Here is a 19,476-nt window from a genome sequence, read left to right as displayed (position 1 = left end):
CCCCCAAACTGCCTGGTCCACCCTGGCCACCTGAACTGCTTGCTTCGCCCTGGCCGCCCGAAAGGTCGTCTTCACCCTGGCCGCCTGAAGAACCTGCTCCGCCCTGGCCTCCCGTCCTGCCACAGTCTCCAGGCCCTCTTCCGCTCCATGGGCCTGGCCCTCCATCCCACCCCCAAGCCTCCGCTCCACCTCCCTCCTGGAGAATTTTAGGAGAATCTGGAAGCTGCTCCTTTGAGGTGGGGGCTATGTAACAGTCATCAGCTGGAGTGCTCTTGAGAGCACTCCACATCAGACTATCATTATTCACTCACAACTACATTTCCCATAATTCACTGCCCTTACTCATCATCCCTGATTATCACATTCACCTGTGTCTCATTATATTGTTTAGTTCACCTCATATAAGCCTGGTTCACTTCATCATTCCCTGCGAAGTCTTGTACGCTATTCCACTGCATTTGGATCCTCAACCTTTGTGTCTCGGAGCAGTTTATAACACTTTTAATCTATTTAAACATAGTTCATGTTTTTGTTAGTATATTTGCAATGTACTATTGAAAAAAGGAATACATTTCAAATACAATAAAGTATACTTTTTTCACTAGGGAATTGAAAGACAATCCTGTTATTTCTCACAATATGACATGGATAAAACATTGCTAGTGATGACGTAATCGGCAGTAAATGGTAGATTATCAAAACACGTATAAAAAATAACAAAGGATTACACGCCTTTATTCACGCTGCTCTCTTTCTGCTGGTTGTGTAAAGCTGTGGTGAGAGAGACAGTAATCATGTGTTTATTTTGTAAAACCTGTTGTTTAAGTTCATAGTAATTGTTCTGACTTCATGAAGCCTCATGGTGTGAATGAACATCAAACTGACTAGAACAAACTCTCTGAAATGTATATATGATACTGGATATCAAGGGTGAAACTGTTAATAATGTAGACGGATAGCAATCTCATTCAACGTCAGTCATGTGTGCAGTGAAATATAATTTATTAGCCATTTAAAAGCTATTTTGAGAAAATTAAAACATGGAAAGCTCAAAAAGCAATTATATCAGGATTCTTCATGGCTTTCAGAACTAAAATTATTCCTGATTCAATCAGAATCAGCAGAAAATAAAAACAGACAATAACAATGAGATGTTGATAAAAAAAATCATTACTTTAACCCTAAAACCGTATTCTGGACAAATGTGGGCAAAATAATTTTGATTTATTTTTAAAAAATACTTCCCTTGATCTGAGCGGTACAAGACTTGGCCACTTTTCCTAAGTTTGCCTCCTGAACACACACATTTTTTTTTTTACTCAATTCTACAATGTTAAGTGGGTGAAAAAAAAAAAATCCTTAATCTTGTATTTGGGTCAAAAATGGGCACCCATAGAAATGAATGGGAAAAAGTGAAAGTGAAAGTGACATTGAAAGTGAAAGTGACAGTGAAAGTGAAAGTAATGTAATTTAGAGCAAAAACTGTAATTTAGAGCATTCTTCTTGTTTTTTGTAAAAATAAATCAATAGATCCAATACAATGCATATCTAACATACACACAAATGAAGGGCTGATCCTGTACAACATTCTCATCATGGCAAAAACTCACACTAAAAAAAATAAGCATAATTTACATAGAAAATATGGTACTTTTTGAAGTAAATAAATTCAAAAATACCCCCAAAATAAAAAAACACACCATAAATGGATGGACAAAATTTTATCGAAGACAGTGATATAACATTTATAATAAATAAAAAATAGGATCACATCTGAGTCCTCTGTGCCCACATTTGTCCACAATTACAGAATTAAGGGCTATAAAGTGAATACGGTTTGAGGGTTAAGCAAATACAAACATTATTGTACATTGTATATTGTTAAAAGTGAAAGCGAATGAGACAGATCTCTCTCTTTACTGACCAATAATAGCCAAAGCATCTCAAGAGAAGAAGAGAAGTGTCCAGTTTCAAAGACAAATGAAAGTATATCTTGCGTTTGCATGGAAGAGGAGAAGGCAAGGTAAGGCAAGGCAAGGCAAGTTTATTTATATAGCACATTTCATACACAATGGCAATTCAAAGTGCTTTACATAGAAGAAATTAAAATAATAAAAGAAATAAGAATAATTAAAACAGTTTAGAAAAATAAAATAAAATACAGTACAAACAGTCAGACGAACAGTGACACAGTGCTCATTCAGTAAATGCATAGCTAAACAGAAGTGTTTTGAGTCTGGATTTGAATGTGACTACTGTAGGAGCACATCTGATCTCCTCTGGAAGCTGGTTCCAGCTGCGGCTGGCATAATAGCTAAAAGCGGCCTCGCCATGCTTAGAGTGAACCCTTGGTATTTCTAGCTGATATGATCCTAGTGATCTGTTGGGTTTATATTCAGTGAGCATATCTGCAATGTATTGAGGTCCTAGGCCAGGGTTTCTCAAACTCGGTCCTGGAGGGCCACTGTCCTGCACAGTTTAGCTCCAACCCTAATCAAACACACCTGAGCAAGGTAATCAATGTCTTCAGGATCACTAGAAACTCACAGCTAGGTGTGTTTGATCAGGGTTGGAGCTAAACTGTGCAGGACAGTGGCCCTCCAGGACCGAGTTTGAGAAACCCTGTCCTAGGCCATTGAATGATTTATATACCAGTAATAATACTTTAAAATCAATCCTAAATTTAACTGGGAGCCAGTGTAAAGACCTGAGGACTGGTGTGATGTGTTCATATTTTCTAGTTCTGCTCAGAATCCTGGCGGCAGCGTTCTTTATGAGCTGCAACTGTCTTATGGTCTTTTTGGGAAGGCCAGTGAGGAGTCCATTACAGTAATCCACCCTGCTGGTGATGAAAGCATGAACAAGTTTCTCTAAGTCTTGTCTGGAAACAAAGCATCTAATTCTTGCAATATTTTTCAGATGATAGTATGCTGATTTAGTTATTGCTTTGACATGACTACTGAAACTAAGGTCTGACTCTAGTGTCACACCAAGATTCCTGACTTGATGTTCAGTTGTTTGACCCCTAGAGTGAAGGTATGCGTTCACCTTGAGAACTTCATCTTTGTTTCCGAACGCAATGACTTCAGTTTTGTCTTTGTTTAACTGAAGAAAGTTTTGACACATCCAACTGTTGACTTCGTCAATGCATTGGCACAGGGATTCAATTGGGCTGTAGTCGTTAGGTGATAGGGCTAAGTAGAGCTGTGTGTCGTCTGCATAGCTGTGGTAAGAGATTTGGTTCTTTCTCATTATTTGGCTCATTGGGAGCATATACAGGTTGAACAGGAGTGGCGCAAGAATTGAGCCTTGAGGGACTCCGCATGTCATGGATGTCCACTCAGACTTATGATCTCCTATACTCACATAATAACCTCTCCCATCTAAGTATGACCTGAACCATTTTAGGACTATCCCAGTAAGCCCCAGCCAGTTTTCCAGCCTGTCAAGAAGTATGTTATGATCGACAGTGTCAAATGCAGCACTAAGGTCAAGTAGTACCAGCACTGATAATTTGCCTGAATCAGTATTTAAGCGAATATCGTTTATTATCTTTATAAGCGCTGTCTCTGTGCTGTGGTGCGGTCGGAAACCAGATTGAAAATTGTCAAAGGATCCATTCAAGCTCAAGAATTTGTTCAGCTGATTGAAGTCAACTTTTTCAATGATCTTGCCTATGAAAGGAAGATTTGAGATCGGCCTATAGTTGCTTAATATGGTCTTATCCAGATTGCTCTTTTTCAGGAGGGGCTTGACAACTGCAGTTTTCAGGGAGTTTGGAAAACTCCCAGAGCGAAGTGAGACATTTACCACTTATAGGAGATCTGCTTCTAAACTGTTTAAAACACTTTTGAAAAATGATGTGGGGAGTGTGTCAAGAGCGCAGGTTAATGTTTTAAGGTGCTGTACAGTTTCTTCCAAAATTGTGCCATCAATTTCTTTGAAATCAGACATAGTAACTACTTTCTCGGGTGGTTTGATCTGTCTGACCTCAGTGCAACTCAAGGATGTGCTGATCACCTTTCTGATATTACTGATTTTCTCAGAGAAGAAAGAAGCAAACTCACTGCACTTGTTCTCTGAGAGCATTTCACTGGGAATCTGGCTTGGAGGGTTTGTCAGTCTCTCTACAGTAGCAAAAATAGAGCGTGTGTTGTTTAAATTGCTGTTTATAATATTTGAGAAGAAAGTCTGTCTAGCTTTGCCTAGTTCCATATTGAAAGCATGAAGGCTGTCTTTGTAGATGTTATAATGGACTACAAGTTTTGTCTTCCGCCACATGCGCTCTGCTTTTCTGCATTGTCTTTTCATATTTTGCACTGTTGTTGAGTTTCTCCAAGGTGCTTTTTGTCTGCCACTCTTCTTCCTGACTTTAACAGGAGCAATATTATCAATTATACCTTTAACTTTTGAGTTAAAAGAATCAAGGAGAAAATCAACAGTCTGCAGATATGCTTGGTGTTAAGGATATAGCCTTCATAAATAGTACACTAGTGTTCTCATTTAAGCATCTCTTCTTGACAGACACAGATCTAGCTTCAGTGGCAGGAGAGATCAATATATCAAAGAAAATACAGAAATGATCAGACAGAGCTAAATCCTTAATAACAATTAATGAAATGTTTAGACCCTTACTGATAAGTAAATCTAGAGTGTGTCCACGATTGTGTGTGGGTCCATGTACATGCTGAGTCAGATCAAAAGTTTTTAAAACAGTTTTGATTTCTTTTGCCATATTGTTTTCTGCACTATCTATGTGGATGTTAAAATCTCCAGCAATGGCAAAACAGTCAAACTCTGAGGTAATTGTTGATAACAGTTCTGTAAAGTCCTCAGCAAAGGCTGGAGAGTATTTTGGAGGCCTGTAAATAATGATAAGTAAAATGCGTGGAGCACCTTTCAACACAATACCCAGATATTCGAAAGAAGGGTAATTCCCAAATGATATTTGCTTACATTGATAGATATCTTTAAAAAGTGCAGCTAGACCCCCACCTCTCTTAACAGCTCTGCAGACACTCAAAAAAGTAAAGTTAGGGGGGGCTGCTTCATTGAGGATTGTTGCACTAAAGCTGTCTTCTAGCCAGGTTTAATTTAGAAGCATAAAATCCAGGTTGTTTGTGGTTATTAAATCGTTGACTAGAAGTGATTTTTTTTTAAGTGAACGAATGTTTAAAAGTGCAAACTTAACAGTCTTACTTTTTGTCCCCACATCAATCTTACTTTGACGTGTAATAGGCACCAGATTAGTTAGGTTTGCTGCACGGCTATTGAAGGCCTTAGATTTTCTATCTTGTAATAGAACAGCAATAGAGAAAGATACAGGCACACTGGGTTCCCGCTTGTTCTGTAAACATTTGAGAAAGTTACTGTTATCAGAGCGGGGACCCAAAACACATCACTGAGAGCTGGTATCAGTTGTTTTTGGTTCACCTCGAGCAGATGGAGGAGGGTGTGGGCCCTGGTGTTATGGTAGAGGCCGAAGAGCTCTCATAGGAGGGGGAGGGCGAGCTGGGCCCGCAGGCTTTGGTGCGGGTGGTAATGGTGCCTGTCGTTTTTTGGTTGGTATCTGGGGGCTTGCAAAAGAGTGGGATAGTCTGGTTCCAGCATACACCAGTTCTTCCATTTTCTGTGAGAAACACAGTAGTGGCGATGCTGGAGAGAGGGATAGCGTGTCTGGTGAAAGATTCACTGGTGAAAGGGGCTGTTGCTCTGGTGTTATAAGAGGTTGTGATATGCTGTCCTGGCTGTTTTCCAGGAAGTCGTCCTTGGGTGTTGAATCTTCAAGCAGTTCTGATATGTTTCTCTGTGGGCAGGGCTCAGCTGAGATTGTGTCCGTGAGCAGAGGTTGTTGTGGCGGAGTGGTGTTATCATTGTCCTTGTGTGATATGTCAACCGCATGTCCATTTTGCTGCTGAAGTGAAGTCCCGTGGTCATTCATACTGTGTCCATGTGTGTGTGTGCCGTTCAGATTGAGTGGATTGGCACAAACTGCAGAAGGATGATTGAGGGAGAAGGAGAAGTTGTCCTTTAACACTCTTGAACCAAGTTTGTTTGGGTGATGGCCATCCCGATGAATAAGTTGTCTCTGACTCCAGAAAAGATTGAAATTGTCAATGAAGCTTACTCCTTTTATATTGCAGGTTTTTTGCAGCCATGTATTTAGCCCAAGCAACCGTGAAAACCTGTTTGTTCCTCTTGCTGGGAGAGGTCCACTGATGAATGTTTGAACTTTCAGTCTTTTAAGTGTTTCAAAAAGTTCATTGAAATCCTTCTTAAGGAGTTCTGACTGCTCTTTATGAATATCATTCTTCCCCACATGTATGATGAGTCGATTTGCAGTCTTATGTTTCATCAGAATGTTCTGAAGTTCCCTGTTTATATCAGAAGTTGTTGCTTGTGGAAGGCAGCACGTAGTTGTATCCCTGCTGCTAATGTTTCTGATTATGGAGTCCCCCACTATCAGAGTCCTGGGCTCGGCTGTGCTCTGAGCTGAGTGTCGCTGTCTGCTCGACCTTGAGCGCCAGTTAGCATCAGTGTTAGCTACTGGCCCATTCAGTCTGTTTTGATCACATTCATCACATTTGGGGATTCCTCATTTACATTCATTAGTACTCCAAATCTGTTCTCAAGATGTATAGGCGGTGGTAAAAGACCAATGTTTGCAATCCTTGTCAGAGCTGTATCTGGGGTAGAGGATGCTACAGCGGCAATATGTGATGCTCGTGACAATCTGGTGTCTCGAGTGCCTTTGGGTCTCGCTCCCTGTTTGTGCCATCGATTAGTAAGTCGATCGGCTTGTTTCTCTATCTGTCGAGGAGCACTAGTTTCATGGGACTCACCGGTATGCTGAGGGTGTCCATGACGAAGCTCTGTTGTGTGCTCCGTCTGGTTTGGTGGTCCCGTAAGTAACTTTGTTTCGAGAACTGCAATCCTTTGTAAAAGTCTGTGGCAGTTAGTGCAGCAAGTAGATTCTTGAACCTGAAGAGGCATTTTCTCTTATCCGTATGAATGTAGGCAGTTGTGTTTTCCTTTCCCGGAATGTAAGCTGGTCGGGTAAAAGAATTCTGCGTTTTTGTAGTAATCCAAACTTTGTTGTCTGAGCACTGTGCTGTTTGCTGAAGTTAAAATTAGGTGATAAAAGGAAATAAAATATAAAATATAGGAGATAAAATGTAAAAGCGATAGAGCAAAGCGCGGAGCAGTAAGCAAGAGCGTCCGAACAGTAGCTAAGCAGGAAGTTGAAAAGCAACTTAGATGAGAAAGTAGATGTTCTAATGAAAAACAAGTTAAAAATTTATATCAGATTCAGGTCTCTCTTAAAATGTTATGGCCTTCTTCTCCAGTGTGACTTTCTGGCACTTTAGTTCATCTTCTGTAGTAAAGGACTTCCTGCAATGAAACACACACTGCTGGGTCTTTTCTGCTGTAATATTACGAATGAATATTCTCCTTTGTGTGAATCTTCAAGTGTTTCTTCAGGACTGATGCCCAATGAAACTGTTTACCGCACTGATCAGTTAAATGGTCTTTCTTCAGAATGAGAAGATGTGATTTCAGAGAGAAAGCCTGAGCCGCTTCTTCCCAGTGTGAAATCTCATGTGAATCTTCAGACTTGATTTTCATGTGAAGCGTTTTTTTACACTGAGGGCAGGGGACAGATTTTTTTGGCTTTTGTTTTTCCTTTCTTGTTCACATCCATCAGGTCTAAAAGAAACATTAAATCAAGTGAGATTTCAAATGAGAGACAAATGTGAAATGAAAAGTGAAGCCAAGTCAAAGTCAAGATCACTGATGAGTTTAATAGTCATTTTAATCCCATCATATCTGGTCAACAACTGCTGTGCACGATTATTATCTATTTTAATATCATGAAGATGATTTGTGTTATAAATCACTAGTTTGGTCATGAAACAATGTAAATCTAGTGAGCATCATCATGTTCTTCATCATGATGTATGAATGAGAAATCAAGAATAAACACCAACCTCTTTGTTCTTCAGTATCATGATGTTTCATTCTGCAGGTTCTGGATCACTGGCGTTCTCTCTGTACTCTCCTTCCAGATGCTTTCTGGTAGAATTGCCAAAAATTATAATAGGCATGATGAGAGATGATAAATGATAAATCACATATTTAAAATAAATAAATAAATAAATAATAATAATAATAGTGGCATTGATCCTGTCACAAATGGTTGCAAGACACACACGATGAAGATCAGGTATAACGTCTTTATCCACTCAGAAGGTAATACAAACAAGATAGGCTAATGAAACCAACCGCTGTTTGACCAGAAAAGTGAAAAAGTGACCAGACAAATGAGAACTGAAAAGGCAAATGAGGGTATAATAACAAACACCTGTGCACATCTAATCAATGGCGATGACAACAGATAATGTTGGAGAAATTCCTTTGCCTCATGTAAAAGTCTGTATTTCTGTGTCTCAGTCAGAACCCAGGTTAAATCAGGATAAATCAGGTTAAATTAGGTCAAGGGGTCTGTAAGGATAAAAGAGTACCTGATAAGCTCAGAGAGAAGATGTGTATAGGTAGTTGATAAGATGGTACTAAAAACGTTAATTAAATGATGGATGGCATTACAACACTGCAGGTGCAGAGAATCATGTGACCCGAGATATTCCTTAAAAATGGGAATGGCCAAAGATTTTTCCAGCAATAGAAAAAAAAATGTCTCCGGGAAAAATGATGCTAACGGTAGCGAGATCTTGAGGTGGAGCAAGAAGAGAAAGATAGCTGATTGGCTACCTAGTGATAAGAAAAGGACACGATTTGAGGACTTAGAATTTGCTACAACATAATGTGGTGGGAAAACTAAGACAAAGGAGAACATGTGACTGAGAAAACAAACTAAAATCCATGAAAATGAAACTAACAGAACTGTGACATCTGTAACTAAAGATCTTCAAATCATGCAGTATAACATGGATAATCAGGTTTTGTCGAAGCCACAGCAACAAACAATTATTCTTCAATTATTTTTAATGATCAAAACCAACTTCAATGAACTAGGGCTGCAACTAATTAATGAAATTAATAATAACAAGCAGATGTTAGAAACAGAAAGCTGATTTGATTTAATCTGTTTTCATCACATGATGTCGGTGGGACAAAGTATGGAAGCCTGTTTAAATCACAGTTGCGCAAATAATATAAATATGTAAGTCACAATAATGAGAAATGTTGTTATGACTTAGTATCTTATAATAATTAGAAACTTTCTTGTAATAACTTAACATTGCATTATAATGAGGTGCTTTCTTATAATAACGATTTAACATCTCATAATGATAAATGTTCTCATAATAATAATGAGATACTTCCCTATAATTATAACTCAATATCTCATAATAATGTGAAAAACGTGAAGCGGATAGCAAGCAACCACCAAGATGTCCTGTTGCTCATCATGTCTGTTAGGAAACTAACTTACACAGAAGAGACTTTAAAGGGCACCTATTATGCAAAATTCACTTTTACATGGTGTTTGAACATAAATGTGTGTTGGCAGTGTGTGAGCAAAACCACCCCAGAATGATAAAAATCCACCCAGTAGTTTTTTTACTATCTCAATAAATCACAAGCACTGTCTCAGAACGAGCTGTTCTAGATTTTCCTCAGTGTGACGTAGAAATGAGCTAAGCCCCACCGACGCGGTTTGATTGACATCTGGTTTTGGCATAGACCCCGCCCTCGGTGATCTGTTCTGCACACCATTGCCATTGTTTCGACAGCCGGTAATGTCTCCTAAGAAGTGTAGGTGTTCTGTTGTGGGATGTAAGAATGGAGATACTAGTCTTCACTGACATCAGAGCCACTGAAAACGCAGGGGATGGATTTTATTTATGAATTAAAGGCACCACTTAAACTTCCTAAATACAAGAATCATTTTCTGACTGACTGTTTAGTGAACGAGGGTCAAAGTTAATTCTCAAGTGTGGATCGTTGCCTACAGTTCGTGATCCAACGTCACCTCCAGAAGTAAGTGTATTTTATCATTTTTGAGCAAATAGTCATTTCAATCGATGTCAGCCAGTTCAACAACAAATGCGTCTAAAGCTATTTATTGTCGTCGTCATAGGATGTCTCAACAAACAACGTCAGACAGTTTTATGTCACGTACATTATTTTTTGCAGCAATAAAAAATGTAAAATGAATACCTCTATCTCCACAGACAGTATAAACGTCTATCTCCCTGCAGCATTTGTTTCTGGTTCTGTAACGTTAGCCGTCTTCTCATATTTGCCACATAAGCGTGTGTGTAAGTTAGTTTTTCAAAAAATTGCGCGAAAGTTATCACAATTTGTTTGTGTGTGTGTGTGTTGCACATCCATACTGTAATTGCAAAGGGGACGCGATTAAAACTCTATAAGTACATAAATGTATCAAATAACCATTCCGAGACGTTTAGTCCATTCTCATTCGTGTTTATTCTGTGCCGGAGTCTCTTCATCATCTGGGTCCAGCAGGGCGGGGATATGCAGCTCATTTACATTTAAAGTGCTACACACAAAAACACCTCTTGTTAAAACAGGCCCCAAAAATGACATTTTCAAATGGTTATAATAAATTAACTGTGGGGTATTTTGTGCTGAAACCTCACAAATACATTCTGGGGACACCCAAGACCAATATTACATCTTGTAAAAAGGGGCATAATAGGTGCCCTTTAATGCTCAGCACTGAACTACTCACCGTGATCTCAGACTGCGGTGATGTGGTTTCTCCACTGCATGGATCTTCATGTGTTTCTTCAGGTGACTTTCAAAAAAGAAACTCTTTCCACACTGATCACATGTGTGCGGCTTCTCTCCAGTGTGGATCCTCTCGTGTGAACTCGACAATCGACTACTATGGACTTCGACCGAAAACAGGAAGTAACTACAGGTATGTGCGCTGGCTGAATTAACATCACTTTTATTCATATCTTTCACATCTACTGCAGTCAGATTCACCCGCGTTCACTCTGAAGGAATCACTCACATGACCTGTGCACTTGTAATGACACATCAAGGATGTTAAGAGGCTAAAAGCAGGTTTAAAACTTGCCCCATTGAAGTCAACAGGGTGCAAATTTTAAAAAGAGGATAACACGGTGTAGGCAACACCGATTTTTGTCGCTGTTCTCTGTATTGACAGCACTCCAAATTTACAAAAAAAATTGACCGGAGTTCTCCTTTAATGCTAAATCCTGAAGTATCCCTTTAAGTAGGGTTGTCATTGTGGTACTTATACTTTTACTAAAGTAATTATTTCCCTGGTTATTTGTACTTTTACTTAAGTACTGAGATTCAGTACTTCCTCCACCACTGGTTCAAAACATCGGACAAAAATTTCATATCGGTGCAACCCTAGGTATTGGTTATAAAAAACAGTATGGTTGATCACTAACTATCTGGGCTCTTTTTAGAGCATGATGGGAGGACAAGAAAATAATCTCAATCCAATTACACAAATTGCACAGTGTTGCCACATTCATCAACCCTGTTACCTAAGATATTATAAGAAGACTGATCTCTATAACTATGAATAATTAGGGTTGGGTATTGTTTGGGTTTTTTAAAATATCGGTGCCAAATCGATACTTTTTTAAAACAGTACCTGTGCCTGAACTGATACTTAAAAAAAAAGAGCCACAAAACAATGGTGAATGACATTACATTACGCTTACAACTCTGTCTGCCATTCTAGCAAGTTCATTTACTTGATACAGAATGTGTATTGCAACAAAACAAAAAAACTAAACAATTGTTGTAAACTATGAAAAGTCCAAAATTTTTAACAAAGAAGAAAAAATGTGAACCAGATATAAATTAAAAGTAAAAGAGCTAAAATAATATTTAGTTTGACCTGATGTTGACAATAAATATGAAAAATTCTCAAACCTCGCGTTACTGACCTTTTTTTGAAAACCAAAAATGAAATTTTTGTACCAATGTCATAGTTTACCTGTTTAACTAAATGTGAAGAAGTGCTTGAATGTTTCTAACATGAATGTTCTTCAGCATCATGAATGAATGAAGAATAAACACCAACCTCTTTGTTCTTCAGGATCTTCAGTGTGTTTCATTCTGCAGGGTTCTGGATCACTCATGTTCTCACTGTCCTCTTTAATAAACTCAGTCTTTGCAGATTTCAGCTCTTCCTGATGCTCTGATGCTCGTCTTCACTTGTAGACTGATGGGAATTTACAGCATTTATTGGAGAATTACAGTGGGAGGAGCTTCACTGATGATGTGATTGCTGTGGGAGGAGCTTATCTGACAAAATCAAGAATACATCAGTTAGTGAGTTTGTTTTTATACTGAAATGACACTTCTAAGCATTTTTATCTATCCGTCTATCATTAAGTAACTGATGCTCATTCAACTCATAACCCTAAAATTAGTCTCCTTATTCATTCAAATATTGTTGTGGAGTCTTTCACTTAAAATCCCTCTTGAAGTCTTGGGGTTTTGATGCCAGAAAATAAACTTTATTCTTCAAGTAACAAAGTCAAGCGCTTTTGCAAACGCAAATCCAGAGTCCAGTCTCGAACATACAGTATAGCCTACACCTCAAATGTAATCAATACACATACGTGTGTTTTAAACAGTGAACATGAGGCTAAGGGCTTTACCATATTTGAGCATTTCCATCCCGGCCTGAAATAAGCAGCTGTAAGTTTCATAGTATAAAATGCAAAAAGCACGTTTTATCACACTAAGTGTTGTAGTAGGAGACCATTGATGTGTGAACTGAATTTGGTCACACTACAGTGTTTAACATTGAAGTTAATGAGTTTTTTTGTAGTAGGGTCATTGACGAATAAGGTTTTTAAAAGTGTAAAAAAATAGAATGGCGATATAACTATATTTGAAACCATTTTTTAGTTTACCTAGGTGTTAACAATAAGATTTTGTGGTTTGTACAAATTCAATTTAAACTGTTTTTTGTCATTTTTTTCAAGATCTAATGACATAAATATATCTAAAATTATTAATTTGCAGATAATTCTTCATGAAAAAAAATGATTTGACATTGATGTTGAGATATAGTGTGTACCACAGAAGAAATATTAAATAAAATTATCACTGATCTCATAAATGTAATCATTTATTGGACTACTCTAAACACTCCAACATATTCAAGTAAAACATTGCAGAGGGAAAGGCGAAAAGGGGAAATGCAAAAAAAAAAAAAAAAAAAAAAAAAAGCCTTAGCCTATATACTTTATATTTGTATTATTGTAGGTCCTTTAGTTATTAAAAACAATATTATTCCATTTAAATATTTACTATATCGGTTTTACCGAATGACCAAGGCTGGTTATACCGGATGACCATGTCCTGCTGCCCTTGACATTATGAATATTTAAGACAATAAATAGACACAAATAGCTTCAAAAGCACATTTTATCGTTAATATATATTAACAATATTGTTAATATAATAGGCTATTAATGTAAAAAGTAGGCTACTTCAAACATTAAAACATTTTGATATCCAACATTTTGATATTGGAATGAACATAACTCATATCGCAAATTATATTAATTAAAACAGTAGGGGCCCTATTTTAACGATCTGAAACGCAGGTATCAAACGCGAAACGCAAGTAACTTTGTGGGCGGATCTCGGACGATGTTGCTATTATACCGGCGGGATAAATGACTGTTGCGCCCGACGCAAATCTATGTGTTGGTCTGAAGTAGCTTCATTACTCATAGGTGTGGTTTGGGCGTAACGTGAAATTAAACCAATCAGAGCATCACCTCACATTCCCTTTAAGAGCAGGCGCGCTTGTTCCATGGCGGATTCCTATTATAACGGCGGATTTGCCAGGAGCGATTCGGAGCCGAGGAGACCAACGTTCTCGTCAGGGCCGTAAAACACAGAGAAGTGACATTGGGAATGGAGAAACCCATCCAAATTAGCTTCAGTTAAACAGGCGTATGATAATTTGGGTAAATGTGTAAGCTAGATTTATGCCTATTTTTTTCACATCTTCATGGACACAACAATGATTTCCCTCGTGTGTTAATTCCTTGTAATAATGTATGATTTGCAAAAAATGAAAATTGCTTCGTCTGTGTGTAGATGAGACAATCAAAGTGTATGCGCGTTGTGCACATGCTACATTGATTATGGCCAAGCATGCACCCTTAAAATAGCATCTGAATAACATGCGTAACGCGCCACTGACTTAAGACGAGGTATTTCCTGGTCAGTGGTGGAATTGTTTTCTAAACCTGCAAAATAGCACCAGGGAACGTTTGTGCAGGAACACGCCTCCTCTTTGCGCTGAACCGCCCCGGGAGCCAGGGATGGAAATTAACTTTTTTGTCCACCTGCCACTGTGGCTGGTGGATTTCAAAATCTACCAGCCACTCAATGTTTTTACCAGCCACTTTCTTGTTTTAACCGACAATGTGTAACTGCATGTGAAAATTAATACTACAAGATCTACAATACTTAAGCAGTTTATTTAATCTCAAGTCTCAATGAAATACTGACATTTTCTCTTTCTCTCTTATATATTTCTCTTTTTTACCTAGATGTGGCATTTGGATGATTCATGGTCTTTTATGGCTTCCAGTTTTAGGTTTTTAGTCCCAACAATGAAACTAGGGCTGGGCGATATGGACCAAAAGTCATATCCCGATATATTTAGGCTGAATGTCGATATATGATATATATCCCGATATTTTTTCCGCAAAGTGAGAGCAAATGTTCAAAGTCAAACCCAAATATGACATGTCACAAGTAGTTTTATTGAAACCGGCTATTTCCACACACACAAGTACTGTCCCCCTTTACTTAACATAAATTGTAAGAATATGACTAATAGTAAAGACTAGTACTAATAAATAAACATTAGGCCTATGCTTAGGGTTGTTCCGATTCCGATACTAGTATTGTTCCGATTTATCGATACCAATAAAAATTCTGGCATCGGTATCGGCGAGTACATCTACCCATGTACCGATCCGATACCATTTTATTAAACAATACCTAGTTATGCACGCTAGCTTTGCTTACGCTGCAAATCGGAGACCAATTCTTCTTCGCTGCTCTAAACAGTGGTTGCTTGTGGCACAGGAAGTTGTGCTGTTGCCATAAGCAACCACTGTTTAGAGCAGCGAAGAAGAATGAAAACGCAAATTTTCAAATGCAGGCGCGCGGCAAGCGCATAATGTAAGAGACGCTGGCGCCCAACATCAAATGGCAAACGTAATGAAAACGGAACAAAACTGCGCTACTCGTTATTTTGTGCTTCACGGACCATTAAACAGTTTGTAACAATGCAGAGCGAGCCGATCTTGATCAAGCTACACTGTTGCTACACAGCGCTAAGAGATCCAGTAAAGAAAGCATTTGTATTTGCCACTGAAGTAATAACATCGCTGCGAGATCTAGTGAGAAACATTCACATTTCTCCGTTATTAACGGATCAAACTGCGCTGACGTGGAAACCAGGAACATTGTGCTTTCAAGTAACGTTACGTTGGTTTTATTTTGACATTATGAATAAAATTGCTGCCCTCAAATGTTAATCTTAAATAAAATAAACCTTTGTTTATAACTAACGTTACTACAATATTACATTTCATTTTTTTATAAGGAGCTGTTTTTGTTTTATATGTCAATTATAGCTCCATCACTGCTCAAAGTAAAAAATGAGGAATTTTGTGGACTGTTACACCCCTATTATTCATATATATATTTTTAGATTCCTAGATTTATTTGTTGCACTTTTTTATACAGTTATATTGTAAAACTAAAATACCTTTTATAAAATAATTCTATCAATTCATACAGGGCTAGTATGAATTGCAGCTGTATAGATATACACCCAGGTATCGGATTAGTACTCGGTATCGGCCGATACCCTGAGTCCAGGTATCGGAATCGGTATCGGGAAGGAAAAAAGGGTATCGGAACATCTCTAATGCTAAAGCTATTAAATAGCAGTCCCAAACTAGTTTTTGTTAATACAATGTTGGTATGAGCCACTACAGTCATTTAAAAATATAAAAAGTAACACAAAGAAAAATAAAGTGGCATTTTGGGGTTAATATGGGAATGACAGTTACCAAGGTGAATACACAATACTAACAAGACCTGTCAATGAACCATGGAAACTGCTCCTGGTGAATAGAATGAAAATCATACCTGCATTACTTTTATTTTGTGTAATTTAGAACGTAACGGCGTTGCATGCTCGTAGTTTATTTTGCACTTTATATACAGTGAGGTGATACACAGCGCGCGCCGCCGCATTTGCGCGTGCAATTGAGTGTAGGATAACGGCTGACAGGACAAGAAAGTCAGTTTTTCTGAGGTGAAAAGCTTTATTTCAGCGTACACTTATGTCACTGCCTGGTAGTTCCTATTGTGTTGGGTTTTCTGAAGTAGTCATGATTCGCCTCTCATAACATACATAACATACTCTAAACACGCACGCAGAGTGGAAAAGGAGGGGCGGTGGCGGGGGCGCGGCCAGCAGACAGTGCAGAGAGCTCCGGGTCAGCACGCAGCTTGCTTGGAGCAAGGATCACAGCGCAAATTTGAACTATATCGATATATGCGATATGGTCTAATTCTATATCTCCTCCTGAGATGTTTTCTCTGCAGACCTCTTAACGCCTGCGATGTAACGCCACATGTTTTTTTGAAAGTGTGCCTCCTCTAAAAGTGTCCGCCGTCCGTGTGAAACAGTATGCTATTTTTATTTACCCGCCACGGTGGCCGGTAGGTGAAGCGAGTTTACCCGCCACAACACAAAATCACCCGCATTTGGCTGGTGGCGGGTGCTAATTTCCATCCCTGCCGGGAGCGCAAGTTAATTTCCAAATTTACCGCCGTGCGTCTGTGGAGGGAAAAGTCCGCTGTGTGGGGGTGCAAAATAGGAATAATACATGCATCGGTGTACAAATTAATTGCGCTGGGTGCAAGATAGGGTCCTAAAACAAAGCATTTAATTGGTCTTGGAACAAGTGTTTAAATTGTTAAACAATGAGCTGCTAGGCTATAAATAGGGCTGGGTATCGTTCAAAAAAATTTCGATACCAATACCGATACCTTGATTTCGATACCGGTTCCTGAACGATACTTTTTTCTATACCAATTTTATGAAATCCATTTTAACAAGATTACATAAGACATTACCTCAGAAAAACTTTGGTTTTATTTTTTCAGTTTGACTCATGCTCCCTAGCCAGTGCACAAAGGCACAAAAAAAAAGCACAAAGGAACAAAATATTCCTTATACATGTACATAAGGAACAACATATTTTTTTATAAAGAGCTCATGCTCACCAAAGTTGAATTTGTTTGATCAAAAATACAGTAAAACGTGTAACATTGTGGAATAGTATTACAATTTAAAATCGTATTTGAATATATTTCAAAATGTAATTTATTCCTGCGATGTCAAAGCTGAATTTTCAAAATCATTACTTCAGTTTCACATGATCCTTCAGAAATATGAAAACAGTTTTTGAAAACTGATAAATTTTTTCATGATTCTTTGATGAATAAAAAATTCAAAAGAACAGCATTTATTTGAAACGGAAATCTTTTGTAACATTACACGTTTTAAGGTCATTTTTAATCACTTTAATGCATCCTTACTGAAAAACAATTCTGACCAACACAGAAGTCAGCAACAACAATATCAGTAACCAGACAGTTTCTGGTCTCATTGACTTCCATATGGAAGTCAATGAGACCAGAAACTGTCTGGTTACTGATTTTCTTCTAAATATCAGAAACTCGGCTGAATGGATTCGAAAACAGTAAAACTCAACTGTTTAACTCTGGGGGAGTTGTAAAATGAGCCTATTTCCAAAAAAAGTGGAGTATCCCTTTAAAGCCCTGCAGCAGCCGGTCTGCATGCCTCAAGTTCATTCATAGATGCTGCATTTAGTAGGCTATTAATTAACCGTTCAGAAACCACTTTAAAACTTATTGGATTTTAAATTAAAATGAATTATCATACTTCTGATTGCCGGTTACTGCTATACTTATTCTGAACAGGTCACTAATCATTCTATTTAAAATCGTTTAACATAAATATACTATTTAATAGAGCTACACTAAAGTTTTTATAAAATTTCATAAAATTGGTATCGAAAAAAGTATCGTTCAGGAACCGGTATCGAAATCAAGGTATCGGTATTGTTATAGAAATTTTTTTAACGATACCCAGCCAGCCCTAAATATAATAATATAAATAATAAAAACAAATGATACCTTTCCCTTCTTTTGGCGAGCATCTGTTCTTTTTTAACAGGATCAGCACTGATCCTTGCCCAGAAGTGATATAAGCCTAATTATAAATCTAGAAAAAGGTCAAAATTATATTTTAAATTTTATAATAATATACTCTGCACATTTTTTATTAATAAAATGTTGTATTTATTTATTCCAGATATGTACAAATATGACAGTCATTCGTTATAACCAAAATTTCGGTTTAACCGAATGACTCTTTTGAATATTAATTATAATGAATGACAAAATCTTCATTCAATCCTAACAGGCTGATATCTAGCTTTCTCACAACATGACATGGATAAAACATTTTAAAAAATACAAAAACAAACACTATGGCATTCATCTTAATTAACCACCTCACCTAAATAACTACAGCAGCATAATGACAATATCTAAAATATATTTAGATTTTTGATAAAATAAAACGGCAGTTGCAAAACTTCCCATCAATTCCCAACTTTTGACTTGACATTCAGTAACAGTTCTCACACAAACATCGAGACAATCACACAAACGAACACAAAATCGCTCAGGTCTGAATGAACTCAACATATTCTCCTCATGCTCGCTGCTGCTGCACTAAATATTTATTTCAGTAGGAAGACGCCAGAAAAGACGCACAAGTATCGCTGTGATCGATGAAAACAACACAGAAATGAGTCCGTCGCTTAATCAAACTGTATAAAGTGTGTATGATGGTTGTGTAAATATGAGAAATACCGTGAACTGCTCTCCTTACCTCAGAAGACTTCTTCCGTTTTTTGCGGTTTTTTGGCGCGTTGCATGATCATCTTCTTCTAGGATTTAATGGCGGTTGGCAAACCAACGTAAAAGGTGCATTCCCGCCACCTACTGGAATGGAGTGTGAATCGCATATTGGAAAGGAAGTTTATAAAAAAAAATTATATATATAAGTCTACACAGAACGTTGTTTTACATTCTATTAAATAGAAGAATAAGAATTTATCATGAGTTATTTATATTTTTAAAGGAAACAGGATTTCCTTTAAAAATATAACTCATGATAAATTCTTGATTGTTAGGTACCTTCTCCAAGGAGAACCTGAAGTGTCAGCTCATTGATTTCTATATTTCTTAAAGCGTGTCTTAAAGGCAGGGTAGGTAGGATTTATTAAAAATTAAAGATCCAAATTTGTTAAAACTTTCTATATATATCAATACATAATTAAAATG

At 37.7% G+C, this 19,476-nt stretch overlaps 1 long non-coding RNA gene across 2 annotated transcripts; it reads right to left on the bottom strand.

Annotated features, from left to right (window-relative positions):
• Positions 1-985: 985 nt before the first annotated feature.
• Positions 986-19,078, bottom strand: LOC311087630. Of its 2 annotated transcripts, XR_014607330.1 has the most exons (5): positions 19,022-19,078; positions 12,059-12,282; positions 10,718-10,880; positions 7,989-8,073; positions 986-7,707 (listed from the first exon to the last, which is right to left on the bottom strand). It is a non-coding gene; the product is annotated as an uncharacterized lncRNA (long non-coding RNA). The 2 variants fall into 2 exon arrangements; XR_014607329.1 differs by having other exon boundaries at positions 10,718-12,282.
• Between the last annotated feature and the right edge of the window lie 398 nt (positions 19,079-19,476).

The sequence above is a fragment of the Abramis brama genome (assembly GCF_963993115.1).
Source record: "Abramis brama genome assembly, chromosome: 1".
NCBI classification, from domain to species: Eukaryota; Metazoa; Chordata; class Actinopteri; order Cypriniformes; family Leuciscidae; genus Abramis; species Abramis brama.
The sequence above is the reverse complement of the archived record's forward strand: the minus strand, read 5'-3'. Positions and strand labels throughout refer to the sequence as shown.